General features: G+C 34.5%; 2 long non-coding RNA genes across 3 annotated transcripts; both read right to left on the reverse strand.

Annotated features, from left to right (window-relative positions):
• Window positions 1-2197: 2197 nt before the first annotated feature.
• LOC113277696 lies at window positions 2198-2835 on the reverse strand. Its single transcript, XR_003325071.1, has 3 exons — window positions 2560-2835; window positions 2381-2423; window positions 2198-2290 (listed from the first exon to the last, which is right to left on the reverse strand). It is a non-coding gene; the product is annotated as an uncharacterized LOC113277696 (long non-coding RNA).
• Window positions 2836-8539: 5704 nt separating this feature from the next.
• LOC113281790 lies at window positions 8540-18163 on the reverse strand. 2 transcript variants are annotated; one of them, XR_003326357.1, is made up of 5 exons: window positions 17215-18163; window positions 16610-17055; window positions 16276-16449; window positions 15981-16018; window positions 8540-8787 (listed from the first exon to the last, which is right to left on the reverse strand). It is a non-coding gene; the product is annotated as an uncharacterized LOC113281790 (long non-coding RNA). The 2 variants fall into 2 exon arrangements; XR_003326356.1 differs by lacking the exons at window positions 8540-8787; window positions 15981-16018 and having other exon boundaries at window positions 16029-16449.
• Window positions 18164-21219: the final 3056 nt, after the last annotated feature.

Raw genomic sequence — 21219 nt, forward strand, 5'->3', positions numbered from 1 at the left:
CAGTCGAATCAATTCATGAACATCATAGCCACGGTTTGTAAAAGATTGCATTCCTTATTATATAAATGTTTTAGTTCATAAACAAACCGATTTTAGAAAGCAGCCTACTCAAGTATGCAAACGGGTATGCATACCTAAGTAGCCGGACTGAGTTTGGTTACGCTATTAGGCATACCATTTCACACTTCCAAACTCCAGCAGAAATTCACGGAACCTAAACTTCCGCCAGTATGCGTACGGGTACGTATACCTTAGTTGCGGACTTCCAACAACCAACCAGTACGCGTACGGGTACGCATACTTAGGTTCCCGGTTTTGGATTTTACACGAATGTGAATACACGCTATGTTTATATCCAAACATGGTTACTTGTTCCAAACTCTCATTTCATTGAAACTTTCTTAGAGGATGACAATAGTTGTTATCCACAAACTATTAGCATCAAAGCGATTTTCAAGTTATTGAAATGATCAATATGACTTTGGTCAAGAGTAAGATAAACTTGGTTAAAACGAAATCTCACCAACACATATTTCGAGAAATAGATAAGTGAGTTAAACTAAGCTCGAAAGAGAAAATGTGTATAATTGAAGTCTATACATCAATACGACTTTTGTCTCAAATAGGAGATATAATAGATTGACTTTTGAGTGATATATAAGTTCAAGTCTCCACATACCTTTTGTTCATGAATTTCCACAAGTTACCTTGAGTAGTTCTTCGTCTTCATTCGATGAACACCGTGGAGTCTATAGATCAACTACAAATACTATCCTAATCTGATACATAGCTATAAGTAGATTAGAAATCAAGACTTATAGTTTTGGCAACTAAACTTGACAAACAAGCTTGAGATAGCAACACTTGCGAGTTCGACCGAGCAGTGCTCTAACAATGTTTCTAAGAATTGTATCTAGATGGCAATGATCTGAGAATTTTCATCACAATGTCCTTTTCAGAAATTGTCTTACCCAACGAAAAACATGCATTAAAAATTTCAGACACTTTGTGATTAAACTCATCAAATGAATCTTCATCAGCCATACGAAGGTTTTTCCAATCAGAATTTAGGTTTTGAAGCCTAGCTTCTTTTTCACAGGTATTTTCTTCAAATACGGTTTTGAAGATATCCCACGCATCTTTAGACGGAGTGCACGTAGTCACATGGTGCTGAATATCTAGGGTAATGGCACGGATGATTGCATTCAATCGGTCAGCATCTTGCTTAGTAGCGAGAATCTCGACAGCATTGTAATCACCGACATCCTTTGGAATAGTTACATTGCCCATTGTAACTAGCGGTGGATTATATCCATTAACAACATAAATCCATGATTGAAAATCACGCGCTTGAAGAAAGGCACGCATAACAATTTTCCACCATAAGTAATTAGAGCCATCGAAGACTGGCGGTACGTTTATGGAGATGACACTTCTGTCCATAGAGTCAGATTGCTAGAAACACAGACTTATAAGACCTTAAACGTGTTTATCTGCTCTGATACCAATTGAAAAAGTGGGGGTCTAACAACCACACCCAATATTTCGCTTAGCAATCTGTATGGACTAACTCCAATATACTTTCAAGAGAATCAACTAGACAGTCAGACTCAATCTTAAGAAAAGTATATCAAAGATTTATATGTCAATTTCTCAATTCAATCTGCAATCAAACAAATAGGAATTTGCGAGCCCGATTGAATATAAGAAATAACTTGGACGATATCAAAAACCAATATCCAAGTGTCAATCAATTTAATCAACAACCAAAGGTTGGATTCACAATTGATTGAACTTAGGCACAAACTATGATATTTCAATTATATAAACAAATATAATGCGAAAAAGAAATAACACAAACACCTGAAATTTTGTTAACGAGGAAACCGCAAATGCAGAAAAACCACGGGACCTAGTCCAGATTTGAGCACCACACTGTATTAAGCCGCTACAGGCACTAGACTACTACCAGTTAACTTCGGACTGGAATGTAGTTGATCCCTAACCAATCTCACACTGATCAAGGTACAGTTGCATTCCTTACGCCTCTTGAACCACGCCGGATTCTGCGAACTTGACTCCCTTAACTGATCTCACCCATAACTAAGAGTTGCTACGACCCAAATTCGAAGACTTCATAAACAAATCTGTATCACACAGAAAAGTCTATTGAATAGATAAATTTGTCTCCCACAGATATACCTACGAGTTTTGCATCAAAACAAGACTCGTCCTTCGATCTCATAGATTTGGTTCCTCTTCAGGGAGCATTTACAGCCAGGTGATGAATCTACATCCCGACATTAATGACATAAAATATTAGATATTAGTCAGAGAATCTAAGAAAGAAACACATTATCTTCTTTATAAAAAATAAAACCTTTAGCTCCACGAAGACTTTTTGATAAGCTCAGATGATTGACCTGTAGAGAGAAACCACCACGAAATGAGAAGTTGTATGATAATTTCATCTTTAAAAATCTGCGTGTAAAAAAAAATTCTTTAGCTGCGAGCAAAGCGAATTTTGGACAACCCCACCGATATAATCAATCAACTTACTTGTTTTGAAGAAAATGAAATGACCCACAATAACGATAATATCCAACATCGTCAAAGCAAAACCTTTGAGAAAGATGTGCTTCACGAATAAGATACTCTCCCCATTCCTCCGAGCCATACTTTTTGATGACTTCCCGAACATCAAATGTGTCAACGCTCCTCGTCTTATACTTCTTGAACAATCAATTTGCATTTCCATATTTTGAGCACCACCAACAAGGGAATAGACAACAGTATATGTTAGAGCACTGCTCGGTTGAACCCACCAAGCGTTGGTATGTCAAGATTAGTTGTCTTATTTAGTTCCAAAACTCGAGTCGCTTAATAAGTAAACTAGAGTCAACTTCGATAGGTTAGACTAGAAACGATAGAAGTATTGAGCTCCAGTTACTCACAAAGATCTGAAGATGGATTGAAGACAACAAAGACATTTTCCTTCAGCTTGAGGTTAGTAACTACAACTTGACTTGTTCCATTTATATCTTGTGTCTTTTAAATCTTTTAGATTGAAAACATAACATGCGAAGCTATGAATGATTATACTCTAGTTAGACGTAGTATTAAGGAATACAATACGAAGTATAACGCTTATCTTTTGAACTTAGTATATAAGACATCGACATAATCGTTTTAATGCCATTATGATTATGTATGGGTATGAGGTGAAGATTTCATCATATGAAATTATGTTTTACATTCGTTTAAAGGAAGTAAATTCATGAACTTATTTTGTGAATTGAAAGGGAAATCGCTAGGCTTATTGGTATTGTTATTCATTGCATATATTTTGAATTACAAATATGTGTGTTTAGTATAACCGCTCATGACTTGCTTATGTTCTTGGTAAAACTATTCACAAGGCCTGACTTTTGTATTGGTATGACTTTTATTAGTGAAACCGATCTTAAGTAATCACCTGAGATAGTATGATCGATTTGTTGTAATGGGTATGACCAACTCTAGGCAAAGGGGAACCGATCCTATTAAGAGGTGCAACCGTTCACAAGAAGGGAATCGATCCCTGTAAGAGGTGCAACAAGTTTCAAGTTATTGGAACCGATCCTATGAACATGTGCAACACGTTTTTAGACATTGGGAACCGATCCTATGGACATGTGCAACAAATACAAGTTAGATACCGTATATATGTGGGAACCGATCCTAGTACCTAGTCATCCAAGTTTTGGTAACTAGCATGACTAATTCCAGTGTCCACATTGAGGTAGAACTGAAACTTGTTTTGGTAGTACCGTGAAACCCATGTTTGGTGATTGAGAGTTCTTGATCAATCACATAATTCTTGGAAGTCAGATGAACCAATTCTAAACTTGTTTGGAAGTGTGGAAAATCGATTCCAAGAGTGTAAGTATGAAGAGGACTTACAAAGTAAAGATGTCGACATACTTTGAGCATGTGCAGTAACGCTTATCTTTTATTGTTCAAAGATATTCCTTAATAGCTAAAGGAGAATCCCGGATCGAAAATAAATTGAGAATCTTTAAGGTTTTAAATTTTATATTTGGAAATAAAAATTAGTAATGTGCATTTACTAGTTGGAGATTTTCTAAGATATTTCGGTCAATATTTGGACAGCGCATTTCCAGGAATTATGGAAACCGAATTTGGTAATATATTGCATATCTTGAGAATATTTTCGGTTTTGGAAATTCCTTGGTGTCTAAACTTCCTTGGTCTATAAATATTGAAGTTTGCATTTCAAGCAAACTAATCCTCAGAGCCAGCAAAACTACCTAGTTGTGTTGTTACTGGTGGAGCCGCCTATTCGGAGAGAAAAGTAACCTAATTAGACGAAATCTCTTACGGCCGCTCGGTTTAAAGACTTCTTTTGGATTGAGAAGCTCTATTAGTACCGTTGATGGGAAACTAGATGATTGCATTGTTATTTTAGTTTTAGATTATTGATTTGATTGACTAACGGTTGTTGAATTTTTTATTGCACCTAGTTTGTTTATTCTTGAGAACCTTCTCTTCTGATATAAGGCTCACTCAAACTAGATCAAAGATTTAACGTTTTTACGGATCTAAGTTTTTCTAGATCCGTAAGATAAATTCATTGATTTGCCATTGTTAACAGACTCCGTTCTGTGCGACAAATCAATAAGGAATCAAGTTTGTTGATGCAGGTTGTTACTTTGAAGATTAAATCGAAGATTGAAGACTTTTGTTCTTGTGTTTTGATCTTGGTGTAACTTTCTATGACTCGATTTTCCGGGATTAAGAGGTTGTTTATTTTCAATAAACATAACCCTTTTTAGATCAACAAGTAGTTTGTGATTTCATCATAAACCTTGTAATCAAAATTGATTATTTCGGTAATCATTGTCTTGTTTGATCTTGTAATCAAGGAGCTTCGGATCTGGTAGCAGGTCTTAAAAATAGAAGATCCTTAACTGTGCTTATATCATATATTTCGGTATTGTGATTATAAAGTGAGTTTTATTACCAAACGGTTTATCCTTTACTGTTTGGAATACGATCCAAAGGAATCTTGTCTTTCCAGTTGAAAGATCGGTAGAAAAGTTATTGTGAACCATTGAGAAGATATATTAGATTTAATTCATAAAGAGAACGGTTGTTCTGCTAGGATATCTAGTATCAAATATCTATTGTAAACTTCGGTTCTGCTAGATATTATCAAAACAAATATCTATTGAGAACTTCGGTTCTACTAGATATTATCAAAACAAGAATACTGCTGAAGCTAAGTAACTAGGATTTTAGTTTACTTAGTACTGTCTACACGAAGTTGCAGTTTTACCTTTTTGTAGCGTCTTAATTAATTGAGTATTCAAAACTGGACTAGGTCCCGGGGTTTTCCCGCATTTGCGGTTTCCTCGTTAACAAAATTTTGGTGTGTGTGTGTGTGTGCTTTACTTTATTTCCGCATTGTAATTGTTTTTATATTATAATTAAAGTAAATACACTTGTACGTTAACTAGGCACTTGATATTTATCTTATAATATTTCGGTTATTAAGTGAACACTTTGTTGTAGTATTGTCTCGATTTCGTATCCATATACGATCACGCAAAGTATATTGGATTTCTTCACTTGACTTTGATATTCTCACATTGTTAGGCCAGTCCGGACTAACCCTATTTCAAGTGGACACTGTGTTGAAATATTCCTTGAGTGATTGTATCTCCAAGAGGTTTATATACGGTAGAAATTGAATAGGTTGTGATCAAATAAAAAAATTGTGGTGTATTTGGGTACCCTCGTCTTTTCAATTTGTATCAGAGCAGGCAAACACGAAAAGATCTAACAATCTGTGTTTTGCGTGATCCAACCTATATATAACCATGTAACCAAGTGTAAAACATCAAAGGAGGCTTGGGATATTCTTAATGTCGTATTTGAAGGGAATGCCTCTGAAAAAGAAGCTAGGATTCAAACCCTATCTTCTAAATGGGAAAACCTTCGTATGGATGAAGACGATACCTTTGATGAGTTTGATCAAAAACTTTCTGAAATAGTAAATGCCTCTTACACTTTAGGAAAAACTATTTCAGATAAAGCTATTGTGTATAAAACTCTAAGGTCTTTACCACCAAGATACAATTCTAAAAAGCATGGCATCATGGAAGCAAATGATCTTTCCACACTATCTAGAAGCGCTCTAGTTAGTAAAATAAAGATCTTTGACCTTGAATACCAATCCAAGAATGAAGTGGGTATTACCCTTAAAGCTGCAATTAAGACTAGTTCTTCGGCAGAAAATTCAATTTAGAAAGTTATTAAGACAAAAGAAAATGAGTTCTTCTCAAAAATCACAGAAATGTGTAGAGAATAAAGAACAAAATAATGGTGATAGCTCTAATTGTTTCAAGGATCAAGAGAACAAGGTTTTACATGCAACTGTTGAATGCACACCTGAAAAGGATACTGAAGTAACTCCAGAGCCAAATGCACTTGAATGTGATCTTCGTGAAGAGAATGAAAGATTGAAAAAGTAACTTGATGAATTGAACAAGGATATAAAGATTATTAGTGGTGGTAATTATCATAAATGCATGAAATGTTACAGAGAGCAAATCGAAGAAAGTCATGATTAAGAAGTGAAGCTACACACAGAGTTGGAGAACCTGAAGAACACTAAGGTAAGTAATTCTACCGAATCTAAAATAGATTATAAAGTTCAAATTGATATATTTAAGGTTGATCTAGATAATGCTCTCGAAAAAATAAAAACATTGGAAAAAGAGAATATGGGTCTAAAAGCGGACTTGAAAAAGTTCAACAAAAGCACAAAACAACTTGACTCAATGTTGAAGTCAACTAGAGTTCCTCGTGACACGCGAGGATTGGGCTACAAAGGTAAACAAACTTTGAATGCTAAACATGAGACAAAGTTTGTAAAGCCTAAAGACTCTGTTGAAGAAATTGCTTCAAAAGTTGCCACAAAAGATTGCTCTTTCATAAAAGAAAAATCTGTAGCACCTTCATCTTCAGCAAAAGACGGAAAACGTAAAATCCGTCAAACTCCAATGAAAGAGAATCCACAACAAGGTAACACTGAGCCTCATGTTTCATGTGTTACTAAGCATTGCTCTTATTGTGGAAATAAAGGACACTTGGGGGTGCAAATTCCGTAAAAGGAATGAGAAAGCCATAGAAGCACGCGTTTCCACAAAATTGGCTGAACTCAATAATGCTTCCTGTGCTAAATCAGGTCATCATTGTCCTAAAAATGAGCAAAAGAATTATTATAATGATAGTTCAAAGTTTGCTTATCAGGATTCTACAAAGTTTTCTCATTATCACTTAAATGGTAAATGGAGAAATAACTTTGTAAAGACAAGATCTGATGTTCCAAATTGGAGAAAGGTTAATTCTCAGAATTTTCAACATTTCAGTTACCCTAATTTTTCCTCAAGAGATTCGTCAAAGATTTCAGGAGGAAATAATAGGAAGAACAAAGTTGCTCCTGTAAAACCCATTACTAAATGGAGTTCAAAGCCTTCTCTAAAGACAAACAGGGAGGTATCAAAATATAGTCACAATGGTGACACTCGAATGATAAGTTTCAATACTCATGACATTCAGAATATTGTGCTAAACGTTCTTGATCAAATGAATGTATCTCCGTGTTGTCATCGTTATATGAGATAATTAGGTCTCATATCGGTTACCTTTTTATGATTTTGTGACTTTTGATTTAGAGGATTTCATATCTAACATTTTGGGTTGCTTAATCAAATAATCATAAAAGGATAATGACAATTAATCTCATATGTGAGTCACGATTATACTATTATCAATTTATTTCTCATAAGTTGTGTATATAGTATACATATGAGTTTTTGGTATTAGCTTATTACTATTGGCACGTAATAGTTAAAACCATTTCAACCTTTCTTTGGTAAAGGCGGCTTTTGTTGTTCTTATGTCTTTGCAAAAGGATGACAAAACAATGAGGAAAAGAGAATGCGAAATCTGAGGTAACGAATTTGTTAGTTAATTGTTTTCATGTTTAAGAAAAGCCTGATTTTATTGCATATATTTATTGCTTTTGCTTAACAAAATTTCGGTACAATTAATGTTTATTCCATTATTTGTGTACGGATATGTGTGTGATTCAATTGTTTCCAGTTAAGAAAAACTATTGGTATCTTGCTTTATGGTTTGTTATCAATTGTTTAGGCTTACAAAATTTCGGTGCAATTGCGATGCTATAATGTCTATGATTGTTTCAATTGCTTCCGGTTGAGATAAATGATTATACAAGTTGATTTATTTGGTTTGTATAAATTGTTAATGGCTTAACAAAGAGGTTTTCGGGATCAATTGTTTAGTCCAATTGGATTCCGGATAATAGAAACTAAGTTAATTCTGATCTTAGTTAGACTTATCAAAGTGAAGGTTTCGGTTATTCAAGTCTAATCGAATGCCTTAATAAGAAATGCTATGAGACACCCCAAATACAAAACCTGCTTAGCTAATAAGATTACAACCTAATAGAAGCATCATATCTAGATTACCCATTTTAAGAATCATAATTACATAAACCAATCCCGATACAAACCCAAACACTCTGATATTATATAAATGAAAATCTCTCGAGTGATATAAATATAATAATGTGTTGATTAAAATAAATTAAGAAAGACACATAATACGAGATACACAATATCACTAACATTTAATAAAACTCTAGGCTTTGAGTACGGATATCTTCATGCGCACCTTTTCTTCTGAATACTGAAACTGAAGTGTGAACGAGTGAGCACATCATCCCAAAGGGGTACCCAATGGAAACAAAATAACGTTCAAGTAATCACTAATATGCTTCTCAGTTCTAAAGAATGGTAATAAAACATGTCATCGTGCATAATATGTGTAAGAGTAATTTCCCCAAATACCTCGATATACTATTTCCTCATCTGGGTCATTAACGACATAAATTAGGTTATAAAATAAAAAGTAATACTATTTCGCTTTACGCACTAGATAGCTATTATATGCACTTCCCGTACTATGTATTGCCTCATCTGGGCTATAAGACTTAGCAAGGAGTTGTGGGGAGACCACAGTCACTCTTCACGGGGATTTCACTCAAACACACATCAAATTATTCACACAACAATAAATAAGCATCGTAAGATATCATTCATGAAAGAATGTTATTCTAATTCCACTTCCTCAGGTATTGCGTACCATAATAAAAATATCCGTGAAAGACCACCACCGGATGAATCTACAAAAGTGAAACTAGAACAACTAAAATATGTCATTCAGACCTCGCCGAACTCATTGGAGAAAGCGAAAGCAGAATAACTCCAGACTCAAATGATAGCTCCATCCACACATAGTGCCTATACAAACCATGATTCAAGAACTACCATCATAAGTCCCGAAGGTTTTGCAATCAAGCATAATATGCAAACAAATGGATTCTCACAAGAAATTGTAAAAGGTAATATTCCCCTATATAACGATATTGCCTCATCTGGGCTATAATAAGCATAAAAAATAGATATAACATTTGGATAATCCACACAATGCATATTACACAACATACCCAATCATTTACACACAAATATGCTCATAAGAAGTAATGGCACATCATGCTCGCATTAAAAAGAATGCTCAATGATTACAAGAAGGTTACAGAGTTCCCGCCTGATTTGATGACAAACCATGCCTACCTCGAGAACTTCAATCCATTGGTTTATCCTTTGAATCGATCGTTGTTAATAAAGATTAACTGTTAATCACAAAAGCACTCTTAGGAATTATCCAAAAAGGCTCATAACATAATCTCACATATTTCTCTATTTATAAACTAAGTGAACTATCTAATGGCTCTAAGCCCAAGACTACTAAACTCGGCCCATTATACAAGGTCCAGTCAACTAGGGTCAACTAACAGTCTCTAACAGCCAAAGGGTCAACTAACAGTCAACGTTCAATCAAGGTTAAGTCAACGGTCCACTGGTCAAGTCCTGGTCAACGATTTAAGTCGCTGAGTCCTATCGGGTCAAGTCTGGTTACGGGGTCAACTCAGTCAGAAGACTGATTCATGTAAATAAACTGACTCAAGCGAGTCAGATTAGACAATCAACTGGCCAGGCTAAAACACAAGGCCTGAGCCATTAGCTCATGCCACAAACTGATGCATTAAAATACAAAACACAAATCAAAATACAAATGTAACAATACTAATCCATCACTCTAATTTCCAACCTACATCTCAGTTCAACTTCAACACTAACTTTATTTACACTACAACTCAAGATCTATGTGTACAACATCACTATATTATTAGCTTTAATCTCTGCAATTCATCACTACACTCTAGCATCAACACAGTTTAATTACTCCCATCTCTTAATCTTGATTTTCAATCAATACTTCATATTCAATCTCAATACAAAATCAACTGCAACTCTATTACTTCTCAATTACAACTATATTCATTACCAGTTCCCTGTCAATCAACACAAACAACACCATCAGTTCAGTTCTTCATTGCATCACAGTTCTTTATTTCAGCATCAACAACAACAACAGTTAAACCTCTAATGCTTCTCAACCTACAATTATAATACTAGCTCCACTCATGTACCACATATTGCATTCGCATCCAAATCAGTTCCATGACCATTTCATCTTCACCACCAATTCAACTCAATTCAATCATATAACATGACATACACCACCACTTGTATCTCGAATTCCAGCTGCAACCCATCAATTTACTAACTTCATCATTTCTCAGAAGCCACCACCAATTCAATACTCCCACCAACATCATTATCTGAGACACAACTCAGAATTGTAACAACACCACCAATTCCTTCTCCCTAAATCACAACACAAACCTAGCTAGACTATAATTGACATATTTATTCCATATACCCAATTCCACCTCAAAACCATTCACTATCATAAGTTCAACCTAACTATTTCAGAACCTCCACAAGTTACCCATACCCCTGCAATCCAATACAAATCTAAGCTATAATCCCAGCCATAGCTTCTTATCACCAACAACACTCACTTTCATCTCCATCTTCTGATTACAGAACCCTAGTTCTAGAACACCCACAACAACACCAAATTCTAAGTTTACTAACACGAAATAAGACCCCTAGGTCACTGGTTCAACCGAACACTTCCAATTTTTACTTCAAGTTCAACAATTAAACACACAAAAACTATATAAACACATACACATCTCAAAGAACATAATTCAATTCAATTGACTAAAAAGGTATTACCTTAAGTTGAAATCCCTAATTCTCCAATTCTGATTTACAACTCCTGTTCGAAACTAAATCTTCAAATTAAAACCATAACCTCTTTCTTCACCTCTTGTTCTTCATAACCCATCTCTAATCGGTCCCCTAGAACATCAACTTCGTCCTCTAATTCCTCTTTGAACTTCTTATAAAACCCTCGTTCTTATTTTAGGAAAGAACCGAAACCCTAACTCTTTGATTCATCACCGAATCATCTCCAAAACCCTAATTAATCGTCTACCCATTGTTCTTCATCTAACTGTAGCCCCATAATCATCTTCTAGATCTCCAGAACATCGATCAACTCTGTAAACCCTAATTCCAATTTACAACAACATCACTTTCTTCTCCTGACTTCAAACAATCACGGCTCCATCACATACTTCTTCTAATCAACACCCTACAGCCGAACTAAGAATCATTAACACCAAAACTAATATCAATTCAGCAGAACTGAATTCGGCAGAGAGGAGGCAGAGAGAACAGAGAAGAAGAAGAAAGAAGAGAAGAAGAGAAGAAAATGAATTCTTCTTATCGAACGAGAGAAGATAAGGCCAACCAAAAATTCTAAAGGCACCCGAGGAACGGATACGGGCAGCCAGGCGGTTGACAACAAAATAACTATTTTGCTCTTCGACTATTATGATGAAATCTTCTTCGTCTGATATCCGAATGACACATTCGAGTAGTCCATCTCGCATAACTTTTCGAGAAATATTCAATGACACTGGTTTCATATCTAAATTGTTGTTAGATTAATTTCTATTAATTAACGTACGTGTTAAACTAATCGAGTCATTATCGTCTCTTAATCATTGCTAGACCAGTCAAATAGCGTTGACGAGCTTGAGGGTCCTTACATGCTAGTTAACTAACCTAGTACTTATCTTGTTTAAAAGTGAAAGGTCTAAGTTATTGATGCGAATAATTAGAGTCTGATGAGAAAAATAGAGTTAATTCTGATCTTTATTTGGTCTTATGGAACAAGCGATTGTATTTGTACAATCGGTTTAGCAAAAGAACTAAGGTGCTTAGTCGATTTTTGATTTGCTAAACTATTAGGGAAAATTGCTTCGGGAAATTGTTTCCTTCATAACATATCAAAACAAAATTACTTTGTAGTTTCGGTTTCGATATTGGTTATCTAAAATGGTGTGTGGAACCCTCATGCTTAATTCTTATAGGTTACAAGTCTTTTGAGATTTGTAAGATCCTTTCGGTTTGTCCTTTATTTGCTCGTACCTTTGTCATTTTGTGACAAAAAGGGGGAGAAATATATGGAGTAAACAAGTGATATTGGTATTGATTTGTATCACTAAGGAAAGGACAATGGTTCTTAAACGTTATATCTAACGAAAAGAGTAAAGCATAGACTAAGGGGGAGTAACATATCATATTGATACTTGTGGTTATCTTAACTACAAAGGGAATAACAAAGACGTGCGGATTGAAAATCTAAATATCTCACATTTAGGGGGGGTGGGGGTATTAGCTTTGTTATTGTAATTTAAACAACGACATTTATTTTGGAATACATGCAGATTAGTATGAGTTATTTTTGTAATTCGTTTATCTCCATATGTAATGGAGTTTTGTCATTAAATTGACAAAGGGAGGATTGTTAGAGCACTGCTCGGATGAACCCACCAAGCGTTGGTATGTCAAGTTTGGTTGTCATATTTAGTTCCAAAACTCGTGTCGCTTAATAAGTAAACTAGATTCAACTTCGATAGGTTAGACTAGAAACGACAGATGTATTGAGCTCCAGTTACTCACAAAATCTGAAGATGGATTGAAGACAACAAACACATTTTCCTTCAGCTTGAGGTTAGTAACTACGAGTTGACTTGTTCCATTTCTATCTTGTGTCTTTTAAATATTTTAGATTGAAAACATAACATGCGAAGCTATGAATGATTATACTCTAGTTAGACGTAGTATTAAGGAATACAATACGAAGTATAATGCTTATCTTTTGAACTTCGTATATAAGACATCGACATAATCGTTTGAATGCCATTGTGATTATGCATGGGTATGAGGTGAAGATTTCATCCTTGGAAACAATGTTTTACATTCGTTTAAAGGAAGTAAATTCATGAACTTGTTTTGTGAATCGAAAGGGAAATCGCTGGGCTTATTAGTATTGTTATTCATTGCATATCTTTTGAATTACCAATATGTTTGTTTAGTATAACCGCTCATGACTTGCTTATGTTCTTGGTAAAACTATTCACAAGGCCTGACTTTTGTATTGGTATGACTTTTATTAGTGAAACCGATCTTAAGTAATCACCTGAGATGGTATGATCGATTTGTTGTAATTGGTATGACCAACTCTAGGCAAAGGGGAACCGATCCTAGTAAGAGGTGCAACCGATCACAAGAGGGGAATCGATCCTTGTAAGAGGTGCAACAAGTTTCTAGTTATTGGGAACCGATCCTATGAACATGTGCAACACGTTTTTAGACATTGGGAACCGATCCTATGGACATGCGCAACAAATACAAATTAGATACCATATATATGTGGGAACCGATCCTAGTACCTAGTCAACCAAGTTTTGATAACTAACATGACTAATTCCAGTACCCACATGGAGGTAGAACCGAAACTTGTTTTGGTAGAACCGTGAAACCCATGTTTGGTGATTGAGAGTTCTTGATCAATCACATAGTTCTTGGAAGTCAGATGAACCAATTCTAAACTTGTTTGGAAGTGTGGAAAATCGATTCCAAGAGTGTAAGTATGAAGAGGACTTACAAAGTAAAGATGTCGACATACTTTGAACATGTGCAGTAACGCTTATCTTTTATTGTTCAAAGACATTCCGAAATAGCTAAAGGAGAATCCCGGATCGAAAATAAATTGAGAATCTTTTAATTAAGGTTTTAAATTTTATATTTGAAAAATAAAAATTAGTAATGTGCATTTACTAGTTGGAGATTTTCTAAGAGATTTCGGTCAATATTTGGACATTGCATTTCCAGGAATTATGGAAACCGAATTTGGTAATATATTGCATATCTTGAGAATATTTTCGGTTTTGGAAATTCCTTGGTATCCAAACTTCCTTGGTCTATAAATATTGAAGTTTGCATTTCAAACAAACTAATCCTCAGAGCCAGCAAATCTCTTACGACCGCTCGGTTTAAAGACTTCTTTGGGATTGAGAAGCTCTATTAGTACCGTTGATGGGAAACTAGATGATTGCATTGTTATTTTATTTTTCGATTATTGATTTGATTGACTAACGGTTGTTGAATTTTTGATTGCACCTAGTTTGTTTATTCTTGAGAACCTTCTCTTCTGATATAAGGCTCACTCAAACTAGATCAAAGATTTAACGTTTCTACGGATTTAAGTTTTTCTAGATCCGTAAGATAAATTCATTGATTTGCCATTGTTAACAGACTCCGTTCTGTGCGACAAATCAATAAGGAATCAAGTTTGTTGATGCAGGTTGTTACTTTGAAGATTAAATCGAAGATTGAGGACTTTGAAGATATGAAGACTTTTGTTCTTGTGTTTTGATCTTGGTGTAACTTTCTGTGACTTGATTTTCCGGGATTAAGAGGTTGTTTATTTTCAATAAAGATAACCCTTTTTAGATCAACAAGTAGTTTGTGATTTCATCATAAACCTTGTAATCAAGACTGATTATTTCGGTAATCATTGTCTTGTTTGATCTTGTAATCAAGGAGCTTCGGATCTGATAGCAGGTCTTAAAAATAAAAGATACTTAACTTTGCTTATATCATATATTTCGGTATTGTGATTAGAAAGTGAGTTTTGTTACCAAAAAGTTTATCCTTTACTATTTGGAATACGATCCAAAGGAATCTTGTCTTTCCAGTTGAAAGATTGGTAGAAAAGTTATTGTGAACCATTGAGAAGATATATTAGATTTAATTCCTAAAGAGAACGACTGTTCTGCTAGGATATCTAGTATCAAATATCTATTGAGAACTTCGGTTCTGCTAGATATTATCAAAACAAATATCTATTGAGAACTTCGGTTCTGCTAGATATTATCGAAACAAATATTTATTGAGAACTTCGGTTCTACTAGATATTATCAAAACAAGAATACTACTGAAGCTGAGTAACTAGGATTTTAGTTTACTTAGTATTGTCTACACGAAGTTGCAAGTTTACCTTTTTGTAGCGTCTTAATTAATTGAGTATTCAAAACTGAACTAGGTCCCGGGGGTTTTCTGCATTTGTGGTTTCCTCGTTAACAAAATTCTGGTGTGTGTGTTCGCTTTACTTTATTTCCTCATTATAATTATTTTTATATTATAATTAAAGTAAATACACTTGTACGTTAACTAGACACTTGATATTTATCTTATAAGATTTCGGTTATTAAGTGAACACTTTGTTGTAGTATTGTCTCGATTTCATATCCATAGACGATCACACAAAGTATATTGGATTTCTCCACTTGACGTTGATATTCTCACATTGTTAGGCCAGTCCGGACTAACCCTATTTCAAGTGGACATTGTGTTGAAATATTCCTTGAGTGATTGTTTCTTCAAGAGGTTTATACACGGTAGAAATTGAATAGGTTGTGATCAAATAAAAAAATTGTGGTGTATTTGTGTACCCTCGTCTTTTCAGTATAGGAAAAGAGTAAGATTGTTAATTACCTATTCCTGTGCCGAGCATTCATCACAGTGGCATGCAACTGAAATTCAGAAGAGAAAATAAGAATGGAAATTGATATAAAAAAAAGATTACTCAATTAGTAAATGAAAAAGTAACCTTCAGTGTTTAATAAGCTTCCTAAAGAGCGACACGAGCACCAGTTAACATCTATATATGACCTGGCCGATATATAACAAATCTTGAGGCAAAACTTTGGTTGAATCACTTATTAAACATGCACAAGAACTTCCTTTTTCTGCTAAAACCACGAATAAAGAGTACAAGAGCTATGCCTACCAATCAGAGAAGCACCATAAATATCTGTATAGCTATGCCGTTTCAGTACCATGTTGCTTTTCCCACCAAGAAGTTCAGGTGCCATCTATGAGAACGTTTCGCGAACACCTTCCGTCACCAACCTCTTTTATACCAAAGTGAATGACTATCATAGTATCATGCACGTACCACACCCTGCACATGGAGAACATTTTTGCTCTGATCAATGTACTTCTTTTCTAGAATTAACAAGCTGGAAACTTGAGATTAAACTGTAACATTTTTCAATACATATCAAATCTATTTGAACAAATATAACATCTGGGAAACTCATTAGAAAAATATGGGTCCAAACCTGATGCATCTGTAATTGAACCCAGTTTGGCATGATCCTTTACAACTTCAGGGACAATGAAATTATTTTTAGCATCTTAAGTTTGTTGTACTGCAACCTTATGAAGCTTCTGTTAGATTCTTTCATGCTTTTATACTAGCAAGAAGCTTATTTGCACACTTGAAAATTGTCAAAACCACTGGATCATCCAACTGGTTGTAGCTTTAAAATAGGGGCATAATGTAAAACTAATATAAAAACATAGGGAAACTAAGGACTCGACACGAACTCCAAATCCAGAGAGAGAAGGGTATAACTATCCTCAAATCTGGTCTTGATATTACTAAAATCTACAAAAACTTTAGATCTGATTTTGATAAAAATAATTTTGCAACACTTACCAACTACCACCAAATTTCACTATCGTCACTGCCAAATTTTTATCACTTACACAACCGCCATCAACTCTAACAAGAAACAAAACACTGACTTTGTTAGCAATTTATCATCTTGAACAATCCCATTAATTTCTAACATAAAAAGATGAGTAAGTAAGGCACACGATTTTGTTGAGATAGAATCCTAGAAAATCTCTTAAGTAAATAAAACCCAAATTCTTGACTTACCTTCTTCATATTTTTCGTGATGTACCATCTCCATTCTTTCAATTTTTCATTCACAGCCATTGTGACTTAAACTCAACAACATCTACTCAACTTCCATATTGATTCATTACCTGAAACTACCACCACCTACAATCCCAACTCCATTTTCATTTCCATTTACCATCTCTAGAAATCCTGTAGTTCACTAAACCACTACTAAGTACGCAATTCCATTTCTACCAAATCTAAGACACAAATCTTCTTCTTGCAACAAATATTACCATTCATGTCATCATAATATTATCAAGCTCAGACCTATCTTATGACTTATTCAAAACTACATCAATCCCAATTACAAATTTAGAGTTACCTGTAATCAGCATCTGCAATCATCTACTGAACCACTAACTGCAACTATACGACCAACACTCCACGATCTTCATCATAGAACCCTAATTTACTATTCCCTCAACCTTCTGATTTCCAATCAATGTCAGCTTCAAAACCCTAACTTCTTCAATCTTGAATTACTCTTCATCCTCGACCCTAGTTCACTCAATCGGTCAATACCCATCTCAAATCCCCTTTTCTAAACATCAATTTCATCTTCTAATTCTTCTTTGAACTTCTTATGAAACCCTAGCTCTTCAGTAGGTTTCACCGGTAAACTCATTTCATATAAGAAAAAATCACATATCTAGGGTTTAAAGCGAAATTTGGGTAAGTAAAATTAGGTTTGATTTCTAATGGGTTTTGAATCTTTGATTTATAGAAAATTGAGTTTGATTTATGTCTACAAAAGATAGGTTCGATTTTAAAGGATCTAGATTTAGCTGAGGATAATATTGGTTCACAAGTTTTGGCTGAGGGAGAGGGACAAGGGGTTTTGATTTACAAGATCCCGGTTGAGAAGAAAATAAAAAAGACGAGGAGAACAAGATAAGTTTTGGTTTGGGTGGTGGAGACTGTAGAGGGATAGAGAAAAGAAAGAAAATAGAAGAAAAATAATAGATATTATCATTTTGGGTATAACATTTAATCCCCCAACCATTCTAACAAAGGCAAGAGTGTTCTGTTTTCATTTTTTTATTTTTTATTTTTGGAATATCCGGATATGGTGCAACGTATACTTGATCATGAGCAACGGATAACAGTTCGCAACGTTAATATACGTTGCAAACCCAAAAATGAGATGTTGCAAAATCCCTGATATGTTGTAGTGACTGATGATGAGGATATGCCATAGTGATTCAAGTGTAAAGGTTTTGGTCATTTTGCTAATGAGTGTCCAAATCGTAGAAAATACATTGGAAACAAAGGTCTTGCTGCAACTCTTGATGGAATGTATGATCACTATGATTCAAATGAAGATGAAAAATCAAGTGTTGCACTTCTTGGCGAAAATATTAATTTTGATAATTGTAGCAATACGTACATCAATCTTGATATTTTTCCAGGAGAAACTTCTTCAACCACTTTGGAGGATAAAATTGATTTTACTTTATCTGCTGAAAATTTTATCTCACATGTTTCAGGTACTTCAATTTGTTTAGAAGCATGCTCGGTTATGGTACCTGAACCTTCCTCCACATTGACATGTTCTTATTGTACTTTTAAGGGTCATGAACTTTCAAATTGTTTCAAGTACAAACATAAAATAAGATATGTCAACAAACTTCAATTGACAACAAGTCGATTAGCAAACAAACTTAAACTTGTTCTGAAGTCGAGTCCATCTGAGTTATGTAAATTTAACTCATCTCCGAAGAAGTTAATTTCTAAAGAAAAAGTTAGACCTCTATAGAAAAGAACTAGATATAAACGTTCTATGAAAAATTGAACTGAGAATTCCATACAAGAATCACATGGTGAACAGATTATTGTTCATCCCAACACAGCCTAACTGTGTTGCAAGTGCATCTTGTCTCATATGCCTGAATTCAAAGAGACAAGAGTTATGCACAATCGGGTTTTAGGAAAAGAATTTTTTTGTTTTGTTTTGTTTTTTCTGGAATTCTGTTGATCTTTTCATATCCTCAAATGGTATTGAAAAGGTTTACCCTGTTTGATTAGTAAAAAAGGGTTAAAATCGGCAATTCTACCTTTTTTAGGGTTGAGAATTGTTCGTACGTGAATCCTACTTACTCTGTATATAGGTTATGTAACTCTACATTCCTTTTTTCCTTCCCTGAGAACTCTTTTTTATCAAAATATTGCTTGTGGAGCTAGTTTAGTATAGTTCTCTCACAATCCCATATTTGAACGGAGACTCCAAGCATCATATCTTCTGACGGAAAAGATGTTAACATGATTGTTAAGCCATCAATCATGAAGGAAAAAGGTAAATCTCATTCCTCTGTAACTTTGAAGATAAAAGGGAAGAATATGAAGAAACCAAGGGCTAACCCCTCAAATCTTCAGAAGTTTTCTGGTGTTCTTGAAGAGTTGAAAGAAACAAGGATGGAGATGCAGCAAATAAAGGCTATTGTTCTAAGATCTCTTGAAATTCAGAAGGCCATGGTTCAGCATCAGTCAAGAAGGTTTGTTGGAATTGACTCCTTTCTTCATGAACCTTATGTTCCAATGTTTGTTGACGAGAAGGAGTTCATGGACGATAAACAATTTTTCAAGAATCTTAATGTCTAGCAAACTTCTTATGAATTTATTCTTGTGTTTAAGAAGGATAACTAGGGTTTGGAATAGCAAATATTGTGATTACACATAGCTATTGCCAACGTTTGTCATCTTGCAATGTTTTAGATTTATTTATTTAATTTCTAAGTTATTTGGAAGATGATTTTGCAGTATTAATATTCATTGGTTTTAAATATCGCAAAAATATTTTAAAGGATATGTGTGTTTACGTCCGTGAACTATGGTTATCTCATATATATCAAAATTTAAGTCTATTATGTCTTTATGCAAATATTGATAAAAGATAGAGTTAACTTTTGAATATTCCGCAGTATTGATCTTTTCCTGATCCACTTTTATGTGAAAGTACTGTTTGGCTCCGTAAGTTTTCTTATGTTGAGCATTTCCGACTAAATTAATCTATAAGGTCTTCTTGTGATTAATTTATTCGAGTTTTATGGATACAAATTCATGTTTCATGTAATTTGTTAATGTCCAAAAAATCCTTTTTTTCTTGTAAAAGTAAGGTCGCTCTTGTTGTTCTTTTGGGAATGACATTTTATGGGGGAGAATTCTTAATTGAACTTGTGCTTAATTGCCAAATCTTTGTGGGGAGTGCGGCTGTGGAATATTGTAGGAGTTATCTTGTATCTTCAAAAAATCCTTGATGAATACACTAAGTTTCGACTTTGTGAAATCATCGAAACAAAATTGATATATTCTCTTTTAGTCATGAATTATCTCTTTGAGAATTTCATTATGATCCCGCAATTTCCGTACCTTTGCCAATTTATATTGACAAAAAGGGGGAGAGTTATTTGGTAGTTCACACTACATACATAAGGTTTACGGATCATTATATAAGGGAGAGTGGTCTTCATTGTGAGATGGAAGTATTGACTAAGGGGGACTGATACATATCACCGTAGTATTATTGTCAAAGTTGTGATACAATAAAACTTTGATTTTGTGTAATAATACTATGACATTGTATAACAATGATTGAGAACAGATGTTTTTCATATGTTTTCTTATTGTTATGGCTATGGATCTTCAACAACAATGATGCTGAGTTGAACATGTTCAGAATCACTGTAGTACTTGGAGTGTCAAAGAATTCAAGGAATGTTGAAGAACCAAGGAAATCAAGCATGATGGATGAGAAGCTACAAAGTTCATTTATTTTGTAATCCATATATTTTGATAGTTTTGTCACTAAAATTGAAAAAGGGGAAGATTGTTAGAGCATTGCTCGGTCGAACTCGCAAGCGTTGCTATCTCAAGATGGTTTGTCAAGTTTAGTTGATCAAAACTATAAGTCTTGATTTCTAGTTTACTTATATCTATGTCTCGGGTTGGGATAGAATGTATAGTTGAGCATTAACTTCACGA

The sequence above is a fragment of the Papaver somniferum genome, chromosome 5, assembly GCF_003573695.1.
Source record: "Papaver somniferum cultivar HN1 chromosome 5, ASM357369v1, whole genome shotgun sequence".
NCBI classification, from domain to species: domain Eukaryota; kingdom Viridiplantae; phylum Streptophyta; class Magnoliopsida; order Ranunculales; family Papaveraceae; genus Papaver; species Papaver somniferum.